At 42.2% G+C, this 23710-nt stretch overlaps 2 non-coding genes across 2 annotated transcripts; both read left to right on the plus strand.

The window, feature by feature from the left end:
* Positions 1 to 2196: 2196 nt before the first annotated feature.
* LOC120264193 lies at positions 2197 to 2303 on the plus strand. Its single transcript, XR_005537363.1, has one exon. It is a non-coding gene; the product is annotated as a small nucleolar RNA R71 (small nucleolar RNA).
* Positions 2304 to 13306: 11003 nt separating this feature from the next.
* Positions 13307 to 13413, plus strand: LOC120264212. Its single transcript, XR_005537381.1, has one exon. It is a non-coding gene; the product is annotated as a small nucleolar RNA R71 (small nucleolar RNA).
* The last annotated feature ends 10297 nt before the right edge of the window (positions 13414 to 23710 follow it).

Below are 23710 nucleotides of genomic sequence, written 5' to 3' on the forward strand. Positions count from 1 at the left end.
GAGCCTACCCCAATATGCAATTTATAGCAGTGAAAACAACATGAGAAATAGCTCAAACGACCAAAACTTTGCCAAATTCACATGAAAACACACAATGAACTTGAAAACCCACAATAAAATCGCAGCACAAGTATATATAAAAATCAAGACACCAACACTCAGCACTTTATTCATGCAAACACTAAACTAACACTAAGAAAATAGTAAACCCTTGGGTTGCCTCCCAAGAAGTGCTTGTTTAACGTCACTTAGCTTAACGTTCTTTGTCTTACCTCACGGGGGCTCATAGATGAAAGTTGCCCTCTTACCCATAGCTTGAAAACATGATCAGCAAAATCTCTTGAGGGTAGATGTTGAATTGTTGGGCTTGAGACCACCTTGAAATGGTTCACTCAAATTGTTCATTTCACGCACGTCTCCAACAACCTTGGAGTGTTTCCGGTGGCGTCTCCTAGCCTTCTTTAATTTCCAGGAGCACCTTCTTTAAGATCCCCGGTGTAGATGGTACTTCTTCAGTAGAACCAAGCATCATGATCTCTTCATTGTCATTTTCTTGGTCGAACAAGCCTTCGTATGGATCCGGATTGAACATTTCCTATATATATTCATCAACAATCTGATCAGTAGCATCTAGAAAATGCAAAGTATCATCGAAATCAAGAGAATACCGCATAGCTTTAGCAAGGCGGTATGTGAGCTTGTCATCTCCAATTCTCAAAGTTAGCTCTCTGTCGTTCATGTCAATCAATACTTTGGACGTCCGCAAAAACGGCCTCCCAAGTACCAAGTGTACATCCACATCCTCATCGACGTCTAGCACTATGAAGTCAAGTGGAAAAATATACTTGTCCACCTTGACAAGAACGTCCTCGATAATGCCTCTCGGAAGTCTCACCGTTCAGTCCGCTAGTTGCAAAGTCATCCCAGTAGGTCTAGGCTCACCCAAGCCTAGCTTTTGAAAGAAGGTGTATGACATGACATTGATGCTAGCTCCTAAATCTGCCAATGCCATTTATTCACCTAGATTGCCGATATTATATGGAATGATGAAGCTTCCCGGGTCTTTCTTCTTGTTTGGCATGTTCTTTTAGAAGACCACCGAGAAAGACGCATCTAAAATCACTGAAGCACTCTCCTCCAACTTCCTCTTGTTGGCAACAAGTTCTTCAAGAATTTGGCATATTTAGGCATTTGGGCCAATGCCTCAACAAAAAGAATATTAATGTGGAGTTGCTTGAACAAACTCAGGAACTTCTTGTACTATTCATCCCCTTGGTCATTCTCCAATCTAGAGGGATAAGGGATCCTTGGCTTGAAAGGTGGAGGTGCCACCTCCTTCTCATTCCTTGTTCCCTCTTCAACCTCTATAACCTCGGGTGTGTGTTCATTTGGCTTCTCACTCGAAAGACTACTGTCGACCTCATGACCACTTCTCAAAGTGATCGCCTTCACATGCTCTCTAGGGTTGGTCTCAATATTGCTCGGCAAACTTCCATGTGGACTTCCGATAAGGACTTCGCATTCTGCCCCACTTGATTTTCAAGATTATGTAAGGAGACGGTATGGTTGCAAAGTATAGCCTCAACTGATTCAAACCTTGTATTTGACGATTGCATAAGCCTAGTTAAGGCCTTCTCCAAATCGGTCATTCGGGTCTACAAATCTGAAACTCTGTTTTCCGCATTTGGGCCTTGTCGTTGGAAACCCAGTGGCCCCATGGCCTTTTGTGGACCTTGGTTGCTCCATGAGAAATCGGGATGATTCTTCCAACCCGTATTGTAGGTGTTGTTGTATGGGTTCCTTTGAGTCCTCATGCTATTACCTACAAAATCGACGTTCTCAACCGAAGATGCATCACCAATAGATATCAGGTAATTGGAGGGAGCATGTCCTCCACCACACCCGGTGCAAGTAATCATGGCCGCTACTCTGTTCGTAGTTAGAAGATCTAGCTTCTTACTCAATGATTCCACTTGAACCGCCAACGAAGTCACTACATCTATCTTATGTAGACCGGCCACCTTTTTCTTCTCCCTGCCATTCCATTTGTAGCTGTTTAACCCCATTTCTTCAATTAATTGACAGGCCTCATTGGGGGTCTTGCTACCTAAGGTACCTCCTGCTGTGACATCCAAGAGTTGCCTTGTACTCGGATTCAGTCCGTTGTAAAAGGTCTGAACAATCATCCACTCCGGGAATCCGTGTTGCGGGCACTTTCTCAGGAGTTCCTTGAACCTTTCCCACGTCTCAAATAGAGACTCTAATTCCAATTGTACAAAGGATGAGATCTCATTCCTAAGCTTTGCATAAGTTTTGGGAAGAAATTAACGGCCAAGAAAAGCTTCTACCATCTCATCCCATGTGGTAATTGATGCTATAGGTAATGAGTATAGCCACTGCTTTGCTCTCCCTTTCAAGGAAAATGGGAATGCCCTCAACTTGATGGCATCATACATTACCCCATTTATCTTCAACATATCACACACTTGAACTCCGCGGATTGCTGCAACATATGGATGAATGTCGGCTTCAGCTCAAAGTTCAGAGCTGTAATCGGGGGATGCACAATGCTCGATTGTGTCCCCAATACTGAAGGTCTGGCATAATCGGATAATGTCCATTGCTGCTCATTCTGTTCTGCCATGTTTTCAGATTCTTCTACTTCCAAATCAGCTAGATTAGATTGTTCTTGCACAGGTTCTTTCCTTTTCTTCTAAGTGTACGTTCGAGCTTGGGATCTCCTTCAATCAGTATAGAGGGGTTCCCTCGGGTCATAACCTTGAACTGCACCAAAAGAAAAGAAATAAAATTAGAATGATGATAGAATAAGAAAATATGAAATAGAATGAATAAATGAATAGCTAAGAAAAACACAGTGCAAAGTATCTCTAAACGCCTACTCCCCGGCAACGGCGCCAAAAAATTGACACGACCGAATATGCGTGTATACCGCAAGTGCACGGGTGTCGAAGTAATAATCCCAGATAAGTGGGTATCGTATCCATAGAGAGTAGGGAATAAAGACACTTAAATTGTTTCTTAACTAATGTGGAAGATGAATAATGATATGTGTGACAAGATTCAATTCTCAAGAGTAAAAACAACAAGAAAGAGAGCACAAGTAAAAGAGAAGGTAAGGCAATCGATAAAGATGGGGTACCCGGATATTGTTCCACCTAGGATAATTGTTTCAAGTGCAAGAAACCTCTATTATGCTTCCTAATTAATGCAATAGTGAGTCGTGGAAATCCTTAATTGTATAGTCCCAAATCTAAGGTCAACCATGCCTAACTCTATACATGTCCCGGAGGAGAAATCAAACAATCTCAATATCTCGCACTCATAGAGAATTGCAATCAGATCTAGGGATTCCAAATGATAAGCTCTATTCCTATGTATAGACCTAAAACTTTGGTCCAGGTGAAAGATCCCTAGCCACAATTAAGCCCTAGATGCTAAAATCACTTCAACGCTTCACTCCGTTGAACTCACAACTAATCTCAAGTGGAAGGTCATCCCTTAGCCCATTCACTCTACTATGGCCGCAAAGAACTCTTTGGAACGTGGAGATAGGATAGATCACACAAGAGGGGAAAGGGGACGCTCCGCTACCTCTCGATTCATCCTCTCAACCATCTCCAATCTAGGTTTGTCTAACTCTCATGGTGTGTCACTCACTCACAAGAGTTACCAAGAAGAACTCTCAATCCTAGTATCACTCTAGGGGAGTATTCATGCAATCAAGCATACAAGATTGGAACTCACAATAAACATCAATTAATTGAAAGCATAATAGAAAGATTCAATGAAATGAATACATCCTAGTGTTCATAAATATGCAAGTACCCACTAGTGGTTTAGCTCTCTATGGAGCTAGATACAATCAATGAAATCGAATGTAAAAACAAAGCATCTGTAGAAAACCCTCTCATTAGTCGTGGTGATGCTCTTGTGGAGAGTCCTCTACTCATCGCAAAGGTCCCTTTGTCTGGGCTTGGATACACCTCGTCGGATCGGTGCTGATGAAGCTCTACCATTAATCTTCTTCCAAATGGCACGCGATGTCAGAGCCATAGAATCTCTCTAAAGCCCTATCCAATATCTCTCAAAACCCTAGCCACAGCCCTGTCTCAAGTTGGGGAAAAGATGGAGAAAAGAATACTGAAATCGGCTTTTAAAGTGCTGGAATCGGGAATCCACACGCCCGTGTGAGCACCCTAGTGGATTTTCACAATGGGCGTGTGGAATTTCCACATGCCCTTGTAGATTCTCTGTTTTCCTATTTTCTCGGCCGGCTGTTAACAATGCTAATACAGTATTCTTGCTACAGTTTTTGCTACAATACCCTACTACAGTACCGACCCGAAATACTCCCGAATCCATGCTTTCATCGAGGTAATATAAATGGGCGCACATTTATATCATGGATCACTTTGCTTCTTCAATAACAGACATGTTGGTGGAGATCTAGTTTTATATGCACAAGTCAGAATGCTTGAATGTGGCTGCTGTTGTGGCCCTCCAAATAGTTGTACTAGTTTGAATATGAGGAGATTGGCACACATTCCCGCATCTCGAACCCGACCTATGTCTTCGTGTTTGAACCTTAGCAAGATTTCCTCCAAATTGGTGCGTTTGGAGGAAATCTTGCTAAGGTTAAAACGGCCCCAAAAACTTGACACGACCGAATATGCGTGTACACTGCAAGTGCAAGGGTATCAAAGTAATAATCCCAGATGAGTGGGATCGTATCCACAGAGAGTAGGGAATAAAGACACTTAAATTATTTCTTAACTAATGTGGAAGATAAATAGTGATATGTGTGACACGATTCATTTCTCAAGAGTAAAAAAAACAAGAAAGAGAGCAGAAGTAAAGGAAAAGGTAAGGTAATCGATAAAGATAGGGTACCATGATATTATTCCGCCTAAAATAATCGTTTCAAGTGCAAAAAACCACTATTATGCTTCCAAATAATGAAATAGTGAGTCATGGAAATCCTTAATTGCATAGTTCCAAATCTAAGGTCAACTATACCTAACTCTATACATATCCCGGGGGAGAAATCAAACAATCTCAACACCTAACACTCATATAGAATTGCAATGAGCTCTAGGGATTCCAAATGATAAACCCTATTCCTATGTATAGACCTAACCCTTTGGTCCTGGTGAAAGATCCCTAGCCACAATTAAGCCCTAGATGCTAAAATCACTTCAACGCTTCACTCTGTTGCACTCGCAACTAAGCCCCAACGGAAGGTCATCCACTGGCCCATTCACTCTACTATGGTTGTAAGGAACTCTTGGAACATGGAGGTAGGATAGATCACACCGGATGGGAAAGGGGATGCTCTGCTACCTCTCGATTCACCCTCTCAACCCTCTCCAATCTAACTTTGTCTAACTCTCATGGTGTGTCACTCACTCACAAGAGTTACCAAGAAGAACACTTAACCCTAGTATCACTCTAGGGGAGTATTCATACAATCAAGAATACAAGATTGGAACTCACAATAAACATCAATTAATTGAAACCATAATAAAGAGATTCAATGAAATGAATACATCCTAGGGTTCACAAATATGCAAGTACCCACTAGGGTTTAGCTCTATATGGAGCTAGATACAATCAATGAAATCGAATGTAAAAACAAAGCATCCATAGAAAACCCCCTCATTAGTCGTGGCGATGGACTTGTGGACAGTCCTCTACTCATCACAAGGGTCCCTTTGTCCAGCCTAGGATACACCTCACCGGATCGGTGCCGGTGAAAGCTCTCCCACTGACATTCTTCCAAACGGCGCACGATGTCAAAGCCGTAGAACCTTTCCAAATCCCTAGCCAATTCCTCTTAAAACCCCAGCCACAGCCCTCTCTCAAGTTGGGGAAAAGATGGAGAAAAGAATACTTAAATCGGGGCTAAAATCGGTTTTTAAAGGGCTGGAATCGAGAATCCACACGCCGGTGTGAGCGGCCCGGTAGATTTTTCACACGGGCGTGTGGAATTTCCGCACGCCCATGTGGATTCTATATTTTCCTATTTTCTTGACCGGCTGTGAACAGTGCTGGGACAGTATTCTTGCTACAGTTTTTCCTACAATACCCTGCTATAGTACCAGCCTGAAATACTCCCGAATCCATGCTTTCATCGAGGTAACACAAATGGGCACACGTTTATGTCGTGGATCGATTTACTTCTTCAATAATGAACATGTTGGTGGAGATCTTGTTCTATATGCACAAGTCAGAATGCTTGAATTTGACTGCCCTTGTGCCCCTCCAAATAGTTATACTAGCTTGAATACGAGGAGGTTGGCACACATTCCCATATCTAGAACCCGACCTATGTCTTCGCATTTGAACCTTAGCAAGATTTTGTCCAAATTGGTGCATTTACGACAAACATTGGCTTCTTCCTTTCATATTCGGCATCACAACCCTACCTGCATGAAAGTAACATAAATATACACATATTAGCATTAAAACCCGAGAAAAGTAATGCTCAACACATGGAAAGAACACTTCGTATTGTTATCGCACAAGCACTTATCAAACTCCCCCACAAATAAGCTTTTCCTTGCCCTCAAACAAAAATTTAAACATTAAAGCACATACGAAAGAAATATTAGAAGTGCTTGGCCTTAGGTTCACAAAGCATACAAAGAGTGCATTCTGTAAATACGGGAAATTTCAACACTAAATACGAAAAATCAATGCTCTAGCTAAAAACTTGAATAAAAAAGGCGACAAACCCGAAATCGTGTAAGTGTGTGAACTAACTCAAGTTGACCCAAAGTATACTTCTCAAAGTTCTACGTATAAGGGACTTATTTATCTACAAAAGGTGACAAAAATTCAAAAAGGGATAGTAACTTCACACATCCTCTAAGGTAGCCCTTTCCAAAGCTGCAGCTAAGATGGCTTTCGCACTATCGACGTGGTAGCTCTTTCTATCGGGGTGGTAGCTATCACACGTCCCATGAGATATCTCTTTCTCTCATTAGGGTCATAACTAGTATCTGACTTATGAGAGTAGCTTTATACATCATAGGTGGTAGCTCTTTCCACCCAACAAGCACGACTAAACAACAAAACTATTTTGTTTTTTCTTTTCATTTATTTTTATTTTTATTTTTATTTTTATTTTTATTTTTTTCAGAATTAACACAAGAAACAACTAAAACTAGTCCCATATACATCAAACATGAGTTTCCAACAGGGTTGAAAGAGTGTGTAGTGCAACAAGTGTCAATCGGGCAAAAATTCCAAGAAATTTAAGCAAAAACTAGAGCATGAAAACATTCAATGTTAAAAATTTTCCTAAACTCAAGAATACAATCAATGCAACTAAGGTGAACTGCCATTGGCTATGTGAGCATGTATATCAATCAAAACTAGTATAAAAGAGATGCATGCGTTATGAAACTCCCCCACACTTAAGTTGTATATTGTCCCCAATGTACACATGCAAGCTCATTCATAATGTAACTGAATTGTATTCAGATGTGGGAGAAGCTATCAAAACAATATTCCCCTGACTCCTAGTGTTGCATTTGATAGAGCTAAGTGGAAGGGTTGTTCCAAAGGCTCGTGAATCTCAGACGGCCAAGTGCCAAAACACCTTTGGCCATGCCTATGACAAAGTCTCAATTCCCATGATGATAAGACTATCTGCATGCATACACGAGGGTGTTTCAGTGAAGCTCAATAAAAACAAAAATAACTCGAGTATATATAAAGATAAGACAATGAATACAACTCGAGATACAAAATGAAAATAAACTGAGAAGGAGAGTCCTTTCTGAGTATACAAGTCCAAAATAAAATGCGGAAATAAAAGACGAGGAAAATAAAATCAAGTGTCGATGTCGCTCTCTGGATCCTCTGCTACTGCTGGTGCTAGATCAAAGGCTGCTAGTGGAGGTGGCGAAGGAGATGTTGGAGGAGCTGAGGGGGATGGAGGAGTCCTCGGCCGCAGGACAAATGAAGAGCATATGTCTCGCTCTAAGATCTGCTATAATGTGTCAAAACGTGCCATGAACTCCGTATACTGTGCGGCCTACGCAGCCCTAATATCGGCAATCTCTGATCGAGCCTCGGCTACCTCTGTCCGTATCACCCCCACAGTGCTCTCGAGCCTCTCAAACTAATCTTAAGCTTGAGATGGTGAAAACATGTGCACGGGGGTGGGTCCTCTGTCACCGGAGGTGCCTCGATCTCCATGGGTGATGACCGAGGCTCGGGGGAATGCTGGGAAGCCTCGGCATCATCATCCTCCTCTTCGGCTATCTCTGGGGTGGGTAGAGCTAGAGCATAAACCCCTGTCTAAAACCTACGGAACATGCCCATCAATCTCATCATCTCCAAGCTCAGGGACACAGGTATACTCATCTTCTGTGCCCCGCGAGTCACACCCAAGAGACCCATACCCAGAGCTAATCTCATAAATGTATGGACCCGACAAGATCACTCCCAATCTGGCATACTGACCCTGATGTCGAATGTACTCAACAATGATGTGCCCTAGATGAATCGGTGTGCACTACTTTCATCAAATACAAGTACATAAGATCATGCCGGCTCAGAATGCCAGTGCTATCACCATGGCCATGTCATGTTTTTGGCTCCAAAAACTTGACATTGTTTAGCTCTCCAGTAGGAGTTTAGCTCTGCATGGAGCTAGATACAATCAATGAAATCGAATGTAAAAACAAAGCATCTGTAGAAAACCCTCTCATTAGTCATGGCGATGGTCTTGTGGAGAGTCCTCTACTCATCGCAAAGGTCCCTTTGTCCGGCCTTGGATACACCTCGCCGGATCGGTGCTGATGAAAGCTCTCCCACTAACCTTCTTCCAAACGGCACGCGATGTCGGAGACGTAGAACCTCTCCAAAGCCTAGCCAATACCTCTCAAAACCCTAGCCGGAACCCTCTCTCAAGTTTGGGAAAAAATGGAGAAAAGAATACTGAAATCGAGGCTGAAATATGCTTTTAAAGGGCTGGAATCAGGAATCCACACGCCCGTGTGAGTGCCCCTATGGATTTTTCACACGGGCGTGTGGATTCTCTGTTTTCGTGTTTTCTCGGCCAGCTGGGAACAGTGCTGGTATAGTATTCTTGCTACAATACCTACTACAATACCTACCTGAATACTCCTGAATCTAAGCTTTCATTGAGGTAGCACAAACGGGCACACGTTTATGTCGTGGATCCCTTTGCTTCCTCAATAATGGACATGTTGGTGGAGATCTTGTGCTATATGAACAAGTCGGAATGCTTGAATTTGACTGCCCTTGTGCCCCTCCAAATAGTTGTACTAGCTTGAATACGAGGAGGTTGGCACACATTCCCGTATCTAGAACCTGACCTATGTCTTTGCGTTTGAACCTTAGCAAGATTTCCTCCAAATTGGTGCATTTATGACCAACATTGGCTTCTTCCTTTCATATTTGGCCTCACAACCCTACTTGCATGAAAGTAACATAAATACACACATATTAGCATTAAAACCTTAGAAAAGTAATAATCAACACAAGGAAAGAACACTTCATATTCTTATCACACAAGCACTTATCAGGGTTGTGTTTTCTGTGGATACTTACAAAACTTTGTAGGCTCTGTAGAAAATTTCTGAACACAAATATACACTCAAAGCCTGCCTAACAATGTAATTTTAACCAGTGAAAGCACGAAAAACACGCTCAAATGACGAAGATTCTTCGCTACACACTATTAGGCACATGGTAACATCCCAATGTCCACTATAAAATCACAGCAAAAGCATCTAAGAAACAAGACATCAACATTTAAAGCCTTATTCGTGTAAAAACTAAACTAAAAACTAGGAAAACAATAAAGACTTAGGTTGCCACCCAAGAAACACTTGTTTAATGTCACTTAGCTTAACGTACCTTGTCTTACCTCACGGGGGCTCATAAATGAAGGTTTCCCTCTTACCCATGACTTGGAAGCACGATGAGCATACCCTTTTGAAGGTAGAGGGAGAGTTGTCAAGCTTAGTACCACTTAACAAGGGTTTGTCAACTTTGTTCTATTCTTGCGCATTCCCAATAGCCTTGGGGCGTTTCTTGTGGCGTCTCCATGTCCGCTTCATCTTCCAAAACACCTTCTTCATGATTCCCGGAGTAGATGGTACTTTCTCCTCTAGACCAAGCTTCATTACTTCTTCATTATCCACCTCTTGGTCTAGCAACTAATAAGTGTCTAAATGTAGGTATTTTCCTATATTTATCTTATGCACTTTGCATGTATTTTGTGAGGTTTGATGCTCGTTTTGTGCTAAATCATATACTATTTGCTTTGTAAGGCACAAGGAAGCCATGGAGAACATGATGATATCATTTACGTAAAAAGAGAAGAAAACAGTCCCAAAGTAATGTATCCGAGTACTGTAGCAGAGGTACTGCAGCAACACTATAGCAGCGGGACGATTTGAAGCTATCTGCCCAGAATTTTGTGTTGCCCCCATACCGCCCAGTATGGAGGCCATATGTACCATGTATGCACCCTGAATGCACCCGTATGAAGCATAAATCTAGGTTTTTTGAGTGTTATGCGGCGCCAATACGGCCCCTATGCTTTGGAGAGTATTAATATCAAGTTCTAGGGCAGAAAGGGGGGACTTTTCCTTGGTCGTTTTGTTCTTCGCCACTACACTTCTTAGGGGCTTTTCGGCCATCTTTCGGTGGAGATTCTTTTGGGAAACGAGCACACATAATCACCAAGAGGGAAAGGAGCTAAGGAGAAGGAATTGGAGTGAAGATCTAGGCCATCATTGACAAACTTGTGAAGCTTCATTCATTCAATCGAATCACTACCTAAAGGGGGTTTTCACTACTTCTTTTATGTTTTTGTCTTTCTTATATGTTGTATAACTGTCCCTTATCATGAGGGATTAACTTATTGTTGTGTTTGGATTTGGATGAACCTTAGGATGTATTCTTGTGTAAAAACTTGAGATGTTATTCTTCATTTAATTTGATGGTTGTTTGAATTTCAAACTTTCATGCTTAGATTCTTAGAATTACATTTATGGAGAAATCCATAATTTTATTATGAGTTGTGTGCGTAGATGTGACCTACTCACCCGTACTAGATCCAGGAGATATTGGAAGGGGATACTTATGCCAACACGTCGAGAGATCAGGTGTTAGTAGCCCTCCATTGCTAGGTTTAAGCCAAAGAAGAGTAGGTTTACTCCTATTAGAGATTTCCTTGAACTTAATGGGATCATAGGTGTGTTGATCCGGCAGAGATTTTGATTGGCATTCAGTATAGGAGCAGGGGTTAGTTACCGAGAGATTGGGGCTAATCTACTGACGAAGTCTCTAGGTCTTAACTATCATCAATGTAACTTTAAACCATCCTAGTTTGCGCCTTAATGACAACCTTTGGAAGATTCTTTGTCCAAACACTCCCTTCTCATGCTTGATACTGCCTTATTTGTTTACATCCGTGTGCTAGTTACCCAGCTATAGGATTAGCTTAGGTTAGTTTATTTTGTTTTATTTGTTCTTCTTACTAAGGATTGTAGGCTAGATAATAGTTGAAGAGTGAGAAATAGTACTTCCTTAGCCCCGTGGAATACGACACCTGTGTCACTCACAGGGTATTACTTGGCGATCCCATACACTTATGGGGAAGCAATCAATAACCCCTTATATGGGTCCAGATTCTTGCACATATTCATCAATTATCTCATCAGTAGTGTCAAGAAAATACAGAGTATCATCAAAGTCAAGAGAATATCTCATGGCTTCGGTGAGGCGGTATGTGAGCTTGTCATCTCCAACCCTCAGTGTCAACTGCCCACCGCCTATGTCAATAAGTGCCCTGGAAGTGTGCAAGAAAGGGCAACCAAGTATCAAAGGAATATCTATATCCTCATCGACATCCAACACTATGAATTCTACATGAAATTGTACTTGTCCACCTTGACAAGCTCGTCTTCAATGATGCCCCTCGGATGCCTCACTGTTCGGTCCACCAATTGCAATGTCATCCGAGTGGGCCTAGGCTCTCCCAAGCCTAGCTTCTTGAAAAAAATGTATGGCATGACGTTGATACTTACCCCAGAGTCCGCCAATGCCATTTCTTCGCCCATATTACCAATGTTGCATGGGATGATGAAGATTCCAGGGCCTTTCTTCTTGTTCGGCATATTCTTTTGCAACACCACCAAACAAGAGGCATCTAAGATCACCAATGCACTCTCCTCCAACTTCCCCTTATTGGTTAATAAATCGTTAAAGAACTTAGCATACTAAGGCATTTGAGACAAAGCCTCCACAGAAGGAATGTTGATTTGCAATTGCTTAAATAGACCCAAGAACTTCTTGTATTGCTCATAATTTTAGTTGTCCTTCAATCTTGAAGGGATAGTGAATTCTCGGCTTGTATGGTGGTGGTGCCACCATCTTTTCCTTATTTGCTCTCTCCTCAACATCCATGACCTCGGGCACTTCCACATTAGTCTTCTCACTTGGAAATCTACCCTCAACCTCTTAACCACTTCTCAAAGTGATCGCCTTCACATGTTTCTCTCAGATTAGTCTCGGTGTTACTTGGTAGGCTTCCTTGTGGTCTATCTGATAGAGACTTCATGATTTGCCCCACTTGATTCTTAAGATTGTGCAATGAAACGGTGTGGTTGCGAAGTGTATCCTCGACCGATTGGAACCACGTATCCGATGATTGCACAAATTGGGTCAAGGCTTTCTCTAGATCGGACATCCGGGTCTCCAAGCCTGAAACACTATTCTGCATGTTTGGGGCTTGTTGTTGTTGAAAACCCGGTGGTGCGTTTGAATTTTGTTGCCCTTGGTGTTCCATGAGAAATTAGGGTGATTCCTCCAACCCGAATTGTAGGTATTGCTATAAGGATTGCCTTGGTTTCTCATTGCATTACCCACATAGTCAACTTGCTCAACGGATGGTGTACCACCAATGGTTATCGGGTAATCAGATGGGGCATGTCCTCCTCCACATCCATCACAACTTGGTACGACCACCAATCTTGGAGAAATTATAGAGTCTAACTTCTTACTCAATGCCTCCACTTGGGCCACCAATGGTGTAACCGCATCTACCTCATGGATGCCGGCCACTTTCTTTTTCTCCCTAACATTCCATTAGTAGCTGTTCAACCCCATTTCTTCAATTAATTGCCGGGCTTCTCTAGGGGTATTGCTACCTAAAGTACCTCCTGCTACTGCATCAAGTAACTATCTTGTACTTGGGTTCAAACCATTGTAAAAAGTTTGAATGATCATCCACTCTGGAAACCCATGTTGAGGATATTTTCACAAGATTTCCTTGAACCTTTCCCATGTCTCAAATAGAGACTCTAATTCCATTTTCACAAAGGACGAGATCTCATTCCTAAGCTTTGTAGATTTTTCTGAGAGGGAAATAACGTGCAAGAAAAGTGATGAAGTCGTCGCACGACAAGCTAAAAATCTAGCACGGGTCGTTAAGTAATAACCTCTTGTCCGAACACAAGAGGGTCGTATTCCCAAGGCCCAAGACCTACTATTACATCCTTTTGGGGGTCACTATTTAATCGACTAAAACATGGTTTTTGTTTGAAAATATAGAGCTATGAAAATAAGATAAAAAAAGAAAGTGAACTAATCTACCTACAGAATCTTGAACATAAGCAAGAGAGAATAAAACAATTATAACGGTAAGCCCCCGGGTGAGGATCTCCTCGGGAGAAGACTAAGCACGGTTGACAATTATGGCTAAGGCATAAGGTTGGCTTGGTTTTTGTCCTCTAGACTCAGATGTCACTACCCCAAAAACTCAGTGAAGTAGCCCAAATCTAGTTCGGGTTCCTTCGTCCAGAAGATACCCCTATGATGTCATTCGGGGCAGGGAGTCTTGAATATGGATATTCTAATGCACGCTTTTGGCTAAAATAACCCTAATCATGCAGGAGGCTACTAACACCCGGAACCTCCGGTGTATTAATACAATGAATTCCTCTTTAATCATCACAAGACCTAATACATGCTAGCATCCCGACAAGTTCCCCTTGCTTATATCCCGCAAGTGCACGGGTTTGTCGAAGTAATAATCCCGGATGAGCGGTGTCGAGTCCAATGGGAGTAGGGAGTAAAGACACTTAATTCGATTCTTAGCTATGTGGAGTATCAATAATGATAAGTGTGGTAATAATTCAATTCTCAGAAATTAAAAGCAACAAGTAAGAGAGCAAAAGTAAGGAGGAGGCAAGGCAATCGATAAAGAGGGGGTACTCGAATGATGTTTCACCTAGGATAATCGCTTCAAGTGCAAGAACTCTCTATTATGCTTCCTAATCAATGCAACGGTGTGTCACTCACTCACAAGGTTACCAACAAGAACTCTCAACCATAGTGTCACTCTAGGGGAAATGTTCATACAATCAAGCATTCAAGGTTGGAACTCACAATAAACATCAATTTATTGAAAGCATAATAAAGAAGTTCAATGAAACGAATATATCCTGGGGTTTACAATCTCCCAAGTACCCACTAGGGGTTTAGCTCTCCATGGAGCTAAGTACAATCAAAGAAATCGAATGTAAAAGCAATAAATCCATAAATAAACCCCCTCGATGGTCGTGTCAATGGTCTTGTGGAAAGTCCTCTACTCGTCGTCCAAGTATTCCTTCATCCGGTATAGGATACGCCTCGATCGAAGCTCCCCTACCAACCTTCTTACTAATGGAATCACGATGTCGGAGCCGTAGAATCTCTCCAAAACCTTAGCCAATACCCCTCGAAACCCTAGCCAAAGCGATCTCGCAAGTTTGGGAAAAGATGGAGAAAAGAATACCAAAATCTGGGCTGAATCGGCTTTAAATAGGGCTGGAATCGGGCAACTCCACGGGCATGGACGGTACATGCGCCCGTGCGTAATTTCCACATGTGCGTGGATAATTTCCACACGTCCGTGTGGATTCTCTGTCTCTCTGATTTCTCGGCCGGCTGTGAACAGTGCTGCTACAGTATTTGCTACATGGCTCTGCTGCAGTGTTCGGCCTGAATAACTTCCCAATTCCATACTTTCATCGGGGTAACGCAAACGGGCACACGTTCACATTGTGAATCAATTACTTCTTCAATGATATATATGTTGGTGGGGTTCTTGTTCTTGTATGCATAAGACGGAATGCTCGAGTGTGCCTGCCTTTGTGCCCCTCCAAATGGATGTACTCACTCGAATGCGAGGAGGTTGGCACACACTCTAGCATCTCACAGCTATCCTATGTCTTCGCGTTTGAACCTTAGTAAGATCTCCTCCAAAATAGGTGCATTATGATCCACATTGGCCCATTTTCTTCATACTCGGCCTCACAACCCTACCTACATAAAAGTAAAATAAAAACACACATATTAATGTAAAAAACTGAGAAAAGTAATGCTCAACATAAGGAATGAACCCTTCGCATTCATATCGCACAAGCACTTATCACATCCCACCAAACAAGTATCATTCATATTCAATTATACGGAATCCATCCATTATAGAATGAACAAGATAATGATAGATTAAAACCAACAACATAAGCCACAAATTCAACTACAAAATAGAAGTATCATCCATACAAAGTCTCCTCCTAAGGTTCACTGGAAGCTCGGTGGCCTTGGGAGTCTAGTTCGACATATAAAAAGAAGAAAGCTAGGAATACATATAAAACATGGCAAGAAGAACCAAAGAACTCCCTCTTTGAATATCAACTAGAATGTGATGATGAGAGCAAGCTGGATCCACGCCTTCAAGCTTCTTGACTTTCTCCTTGATTCTTTCCTTCCTCTCTCCTTCAAATGCTCCCCAAAATGGCCTGCTTTGGTGAAGAATTGACAAGGTCCCCTTGCGTATATCCCGCAAGTGCACGGGTTTGTCGAAGTAATAATCCGGGGTGAGCAGGTATCGAATCCATAGGGAGTAGGGAATAAAAATACTTAATTCGATTCTTAGCTATGTAAAAGATCAATGATAATGAGTGTGACAATGATTTAATTCTCAAAAGTAAAAGCAACAAGTAAGAGAGCAAAAGTAAAGAAGGGGGTAACACAATCGATAAAGATGGGGCACCCGGATAATGCTCCGCCTAGGATAATTGTTTCAAGTGCAAGAACCCTCTATTATGCTTCCTAATCAATGCAATGATGAGTTGTGGAAATCTTGAATTACATAGTCCCAAATCTATGTTCAACTATGCCTAACTCTATACATGTCCCGGACGAGAAATCGAACAATCTCAACACCTCGCACTCGGATAGAATTGCCATGAGCTCTAGGGATTCCAAGTAATAAATCTCTTCCTTATTATAGACCTAACCCTTTGGTCCAGGTGGAAGGTCCCTAACCACAATTGAGCCCTAGATACTAAGATCATGTCAATGCTTCACTCCGTTGCACGCGCAACTAAGCCCCAGCGGAAGTTCATCGCTTAGACTATTCACTTTATTATGACCGCAAAGAACTCGAGGAACAGAGGTAGAATCTATCACGTCGGAGGGGAAAAGGGACGCTCCTGTACCACTTGACTCACCCTCTCAACCCTCTCAAACCTAGCTTTGTCTAACGCTCGTGATGTGTCACTCACTCACAAGGTTACCAACAAGAACTCTCAACCCTAGTGTCACTGTAGGGGAAATGTTCATACAATCAAGCATTCAAGGTTGGAACTCACAATAACATCAATTTATTGAAAGCATAATAAAGAGGTTCAAAAAAACAAATACATCCTAGGGTTCATAATACCCGAGTACCCACCATGGGTTTAGCTCTCCATGGAGCTAAGTACAATCAAAGAAATAGAATGTAAAAGCAATGAATCCATAAACAAACCCCTTCGATAGTCATGTCGATGGTCTCGTGGAAAGTCCTCTACTCGTCATCCAAGGATTCCCTCGTCCAGTATAAGATACGCCTCGACGGAAGCTCCCCTACCAACCTTCTTCCTAAGGAATGACGATGACAAAGCCGTAGAACCTCTCCAAAACCATGGCTAATACCACTCGAAACCCTAGCCGAAGCCCTCTCTAAAGTTGGGGAAAAGATGGAGAAAAGAATCCTAAAATCGTGGCCGATTCGGCTTCAAATAGGGCTCGAATCGGGAGACTACACGGGCGTGGATGCTTCACGCGCCCGTGGGAAATTTTCACACGGTCATGGGTAATTTCCACACGCCCTTGTGGATTCTCTGAAACTATCATTTTCGGCCAGCTGTGAATAGAACTGCTACAGTACTCTGCCAAGAATACTCCCGAATCCACTATTCATCAAGGTAACATAAACGGGCACACGCTTATGCCGTGGATCGCTTTGCTTCTTCAATGACGGATAAGTTGATAGAGATCTTGTTCTATGTGCATAAGTCGGAATGCTTGAGTGTAACTGCCTTTGTGCCCCTCCAAATGGTTGTGGAAACTCGAATACGAGGAGGTTGGCACATACTCTAGCATCTCATACCCGACCTATGTCTTCGTGTTTGAACCTTAGCAAGGTTTCCTCCAAAATCGGTGAATTGTGATCCACATTGGCTTCTTTCCTTCAAAGTCGGCCTCACAACCCCACCTATATAAAAGTAACATAAAAACACACATATTAGTGTAAAAACCTGAGAAAAGTAATGCTCAACATATGGAATGAACGCTTCGCATTCATATCGCACAAGCACTTATCAAGAATCTAACAAGGTGTGTTTGGAGGAGGATGGTGGTGAAGTTCCCTTTCAAAACCCTAACAAAGGGTATAAATAAACGTGGATGTGTGTGGCCCATTGTGTGGGCAAAAATGATGTCACACAACTCAAACCAAGAGAAAACCCGAGTCTGTGCGGGTTGTGTGCGGTCGCTCACAAGCCCACACAGCCTTCTGGCCACTCTGTACGGCTAGGTGTGCGGGCCATACACCAAGCCGCATAGGCTTCTTCCTGTGCTGTGCGGCCACTGCGTGGCCGGCACACTTCTGTGCGGCCTATGCACAGCCCACACACAGACTGTATCTTCAGCCTAATTTGCACTCATACTCATTTCTTCATTCAACTTCTCCGAAATGGCTCCACAATTGTTTGTCTTCTCTAATATGGTCTTTTGATGCCATGAATTCAAATAACCACATCGAAATCACAAATCAACATCAAGAGATAATATAAATTGTATGAAAATGCTCATGAGTTGTAAGAGTAAAAATGATATATTTAGGCACTTATCAAATACCTCCCACTTGAGCATTTGCTTGTCCCCAAGCAAACAAACATTAAAAATTCTGGAGGCTAATAAGTGACTAAATACATAACCTCAGGCTAACAAGTAAATGCATCATAGTAAAGGTAAAACTCAAAATAATAAGCAACGACTACTCCATATGCTTTATGCACTCAACGGCAAAATCATGATGTGTGTGTGTGACCCTCCAGTTTCGAGACCCTGCATGCTAGGTCGGATGAGCAACACCTCGAGGACAACTTCTTGTAGCAATCATGCCACTCGGTGTAGTTTGGTTTTGACACGATAAAGGACTCCCTAGTGAGTTCCCAAGGGTCTTTTTCTCTTACTATAAAGAAAATTTTGGTCTTCTTCAATTTTTGTTTATTTTTTCTTTTTAGTTTTTGGACTAACATGAACTTATGAATCCACTTACCAGGATATTTGCAAGTTCAAATAAACACGTTCATGCCTATATACAGCATTTGGCTAGAGGAACACTCTTGTTTGGTGCAAGAACCCCTGGTTACTTTGACTTTGATATAATAGCAGAGGAGCACTATCCTTTTTCATTCTTCATTTTTTTCTTTGAACCAAGTTAGAAAATAAAAGAAAAAGCCCTTGAGAACTCATTAGGGAAAGCATCTACAATGTCAAAACACAAAACCAAAAGAATGGGTTAGCGGCTAAGAGGGTCATGATGGTTGTTGCTGTGTCTAGCCTAGATGTCCAAGGTTCTACACCTAGGGTGAGTGCAAATAGTGCCGAGAATGACACAAAGATCTTAAGCGTTCAAGGTCATAAGCTGCTTAGTGTTTATCCTGGTTCTACAACATGATGTATCTACTACAAGGATTCAAGCCATCATAAGTTAACAAACATGCAACAACATCACAATTTTCAGATTAAACTACAACACGCAATGACATGTACAATATGCCGAAATAAGTTCACAAAAATAAAAAATGATCTCATGACGATGCACCCCACTCCCCACTTAGAGTAGTACGTTGTCCACAATCTACATGAATCATCAGTATAAAAATAGTGTATAAGGAAAATAAGACAGGTGGGTTACTGAACTTCCCTGAGGTTCAAGATGTGGTGCATATTGGTTTGGATCCCAGGTCGGCCTCACATAGTCCAAATAGAGGAGAGAAACAAGAGTGTGATGTGGAGTTCATCCTGCAAGAAAGTTTGACATCAAATCATGGCATCCATCATCCCTAAAAAAACAAAACAGAGAAAAACACACAGAAAAGGCACGATAAGATAAATCGAAGACTCGGTTCAACAAAAAGTCCAATAACTCAAGACAAAAAGAGATAACATATGAGGGGGTAGGAACAGCCTAGGCCCACTCAAACACAATAGCTAGCAAACAACCAAAACATACAACCATAAGGAACAAAAAAGATATGTGAGAAGTGGGAGCTCAGTCCCAATCATCCCAGTCGGTAGTGGATGTAGGTGGGGCTGATGTGTGTGGGAACGGTGGATGCGGCATGAGTTCGATGATATTCTGTTGTCCTTGTAGAAGGGATTGCAGCCTTTAAAGGATTGTAGTGATGTCCTCTCCCTGTCTTCTCTGTGTGTTCTAAATTTCCTGAAGATCTCGGTGAGTGTAGCCAATTGGAGTGACGGATCTTGTCGTACCTCTGTTCTTTGACCTCATTGTGGTGGGATAGAGCGGGGTCCCGCCTTGGAGTCAGATGATGAGGATTCCTCCTGGCCAGTGAGCGAGTAGATGCCCCCACAGCATTTCAAGAGACCAATGGCTCTAAGTGTTTGGATCCCAAGTGGAATTGCACCACCAACTCTTTCCATTGATCGAATACAACCTAAGGCATTCATACCTCGCACAAGGCGAGTGATGCAAGGTCCTGCGAATATGGCTCCAACTGGTGGATGTTGATTATGATGAGAAATGCATTCGACCACTACATAAGTCAAATTGACGGCGTAACTGTTGATCATGCTGTACATTATGAGCAGATCCATGCGAGAAACTACCCTAGTGCTATCTGCCCGACCCCTTAAAGAATGACTCATTAATGCATGGATGTATAAGTGGGTCAGGTCGAGAATGAGCGATGTTTTCTAAGAGTCTTGCCCTACACCACTCGTGATGGTTCTCCAAAACATTCATGGTTCAATATGAGCAGGAAAATCCAGGGAAAGGCCAGTATAATGCATGCCAGTGGTGAACTCCTTGTCGTAGATGCCCAAGTAATTTGCAAACTCCGTATAGCTGATGGATTTCTATTCACCATGGACATGAAAAGTAATTCCTCCCGGACGATTAAGGTGTGTATAGGTTCGCTTAGCTTTGAATGTACTCAAGACTTCCAAAGGGAGCTTGCGATACACCTGTTTGACAATATCAAAGACAACGAGCCACTGATCAAACTCCACCAAGTATCGAATGTTGTTGGCCAAACTCACCTGTCCAGCACGTCCCAGTCTATGATGCGAGTCTGACCAAAAGGCTTGGTCTTTAGTTAATCATAGCGATCTTGGAAGGTTTTATCATTAAAGTTGGCCCTTGATGATGAGCTAGTGCCTGCTCGAGCCCATTTACTTGAAATATTTCTTGGTGGCATCGCATCCTTGTAAGTGTGGACAGAAGAGGTGAAGAAGATGATAAAAACACATGGGAAAAAGGGAGAGCTTTGAGGGGGCCGACCACTTCAAAGATTAGGGATAGGTCTTCACGGGATGAAGGGAGAGACAGAGGGTAGAAAGAAACCCTAAAAAAAATTGGAACAAGGGACACATGGCAGGGGACCTGCCACTTATCATGTGTACATGTGCGGGTGGCAGACCACCCGTACACTCATGTGCGGCTGGTGTGCCACCCGCACATGCCGCACCGATCGGGCAATTAAAAACAACTTCAGGAGAATTGGTAAATTAAAGAGAATATAAAAATAACAGTAAATTAAATAAAGGAAAATCGGCAATCACGAATGAAATAAAAGAAAACTAGTGAAACTGGACGCATGACAATCAAATTGGGATGCCTCCCACGAGCAATTGTTTAGTGTCGCGAGCCTGATGTTTGAGTTTTTTATAGTCAGGGTGGCTGAAATGGGAAGATCTTACTTGATGTGCTCGGAGTTGAAGAGGTCTTGGAAAAATAACATTTGAGACAGTGACCATTGACCTTAAACTAACCTTTCTCCAGATGATGAATTTCGATGACACCCTGAGGTGATACATGAGTGACGGTGTACAGTCCCCAACCTATCATGATTTGAGTTTTCTCGGTAATAGACATAGTCTGGAATTGTATAACAACACTTGATCCCCTTTCTAAAATTTCTTGTTCTTCATTATGTGTTTGTCATGATATTGCTTTGCTCTGCTCTTATAGAGTCTCGTCCAAAGCTCTCTACTCATCGAGTTCATTTAATTGTATTTTTCTATTTTCTCCGACTAAATTAAGGTCCACACTCATAATTTTAGTTGCCCAGTAGGCCTTGTGTTCAAGTTCCACCGGAAGGTGACATGCCTTGCCAAAGACTAGGTGATAAGGACTGTTTCCAGTAGGTGTTTTGTAAGATGTTCGATAGGACCATAATGCATCATCTAGCTGGTTGGCCCAATCTTTGCGGTGATGAGCAACGGTTTTCTCGACGATTCTCTTGTGTTTCCTGTTTGAATCTTCAGTTTGTCTACTAGTTTGAGGATGATATGCCCTGGACATGTGATGAGTGACACATACCTTTTCATAATCCATGTGAAGTGCGAATTGCAAAAGTGTGCCCCCTCTATCACTGATTATAGTACGAGGGGTCCCGAATCTTGAAAATAACTTCTTTAAAAACTGCACAACAGCTCCGGCATCATTGGACGGTACTGATTGAGCTTCCACCCATCGAGATGCATAATCGACCATAACCAAAATAAATTTATACTCTCAAGAGTTTGGGAAAGGCCCCATAAAATTAATTCCCCAAACGTCAAACACTTCACAAACCTGAATTGAGTTCTGAGGCATCTCATCCCGGTGCGAGATGTTTCCTATTCTTTGACAGTGATGACATGCTTGTATGTGTGTCTGGGTATCTTGAAGAAGAGTGGGCCTGAAAAACCCTACATCGAGGATGTTCTTTACCTTCCGATTATCATCATAATGCCCCCCATAGGCCCTTTATGATAATGCTTAATGGTGTCCAGCCCTTCATATTGAACAATACATCATCGTATCACTTGATCAGTGCAAACTCGGAACAAACAAGGCTCATCCCAAAAATGATGTTTAAGATTAGAAAAGAATTTATTCTTCTACCTAAAGCTGACCATTTGGGGATAACGCTCGCGGCTAACTAGTTAACGATGTTTGTAAACCAAGGTTGTTCTTCCTTATGGATCACCTGAACTGGGTAAAGTTGTTCCTCAGGAAAAGAGTCATTAATCTCAGTGTTCTGCGGTGAAGAATTTTTATGATTCTCTAACTAAGACAAATGATTTCTATTTAACTAGGATGAGAATGAATCAATAATGGTGTGAATAAGATTGATATGAAAAGACTAAAATAAATAAGAAAGAGAGGCACGATAAAATGAGAGGAAAGGCAATCGACAGAAGTAGGTTACTCAGACAATGCTTCCCATAGGATTAATGTTTCAAGTACAAGACCAACTATTATGTCTCCTAATTGATGCTTAATGAGTTGTGGACATCCTTAAATACACGGTCCAAACTCTAAGGTCAACCGTGACTAACTCTACACTATGCCCCGGTGGAGAAATCAAACAGTCTCAACACTTCACACTGTGCAAAGTTGCAAGATGCGCTTGGGATTCCAGGTGATAAACCCTATTTCTATGTGTAGATTTGATAAGTGCTTGTCCGATATGAATGCGAAGCGTTCATTCCTTATGTTCAGCATTACTTTCCTCGGGTTTTTACATTAATATGTATGTTTTTATTTTACTTTTACGCAGGTAGGGTTGTGAGGCCGAGTATGAAGGAAATGGGCCAATGTGGATCATAATGCACCTATTTTGGAGGAGATCGTGTTAAGGTTCAAACGCGAAGACATATGTCAGGTGTGAGATGCTAGAGTGTGTGCCAACCTCATCGCAATCGAGTGAGCACATCTATTTGGAGGGGCACAAAGGCAGTCACGCTCGAGCATTCCGACTTATGCATATAAGAACAAGAGCCCCGCCAACATGTACATCATTAAAGAAGCAAGTGATTCACGACGTGAATGTGTGCCCGTTTGCGTTACCCCGATGAAAGTATGGAATTGGGAAGTTAACCAGGTCGACTGTAGCAGAGCACTATAGCAATTACTGTAGCAACAATGTTCACAGCCGGCCGAGAAACCAGAAAACAGAGAATCCACACGGGCGTGTGGAAATTATCCACGCCCGTGTGGAAATTCTGCACTGGTGCGTGTATCATCCACGCCCGTGGAGTTGCCCGATTCCAGCCCTATTAAAAGCCGATTCAGCCCCGATTTTGGTAT

The sequence above is a fragment of the Dioscorea cayenensis genome, chromosome 6 (assembly GCF_009730915.1).
Source record: "Dioscorea cayenensis subsp. rotundata cultivar TDr96_F1 chromosome 6, TDr96_F1_v2_PseudoChromosome.rev07_lg8_w22 25.fasta, whole genome shotgun sequence".
Taxonomy (NCBI): Eukaryota; Viridiplantae; Streptophyta; class Magnoliopsida; order Dioscoreales; family Dioscoreaceae; genus Dioscorea; species Dioscorea cayenensis.